The following is a 253-nucleotide window of genomic DNA, read 5'->3' on the forward strand; positions in this document are numbered from 1 at the left end:
TCTTCTTTTCCTCTGACACCTCAAGGAATCTCTATACTGTGACATAGAGGATTCCATACTTTCTTGTTCTCTTCTCTTTCACATGAGCAGGAGCAAAGACAAAAGAATTCTTGTTGAGGCTGACCCTGAACCTGAAAGGACCTTGAAGCGAAAGCTAAGAGAAGCTAAAGCACTACTCTCTGTAGAGGACCTAACAGAAATCTTCAAACAAGAAGAAGACATGGCAGCCGAAAACAACAACAATGCCAACAAC

Source organism: Arachis duranensis, chromosome 5 (assembly GCF_000817695.3).
Source record: "Arachis duranensis cultivar V14167 chromosome 5, aradu.V14167.gnm2.J7QH, whole genome shotgun sequence".
NCBI lineage: Eukaryota > Viridiplantae > Streptophyta > Magnoliopsida > Fabales > Fabaceae > Arachis > Arachis duranensis.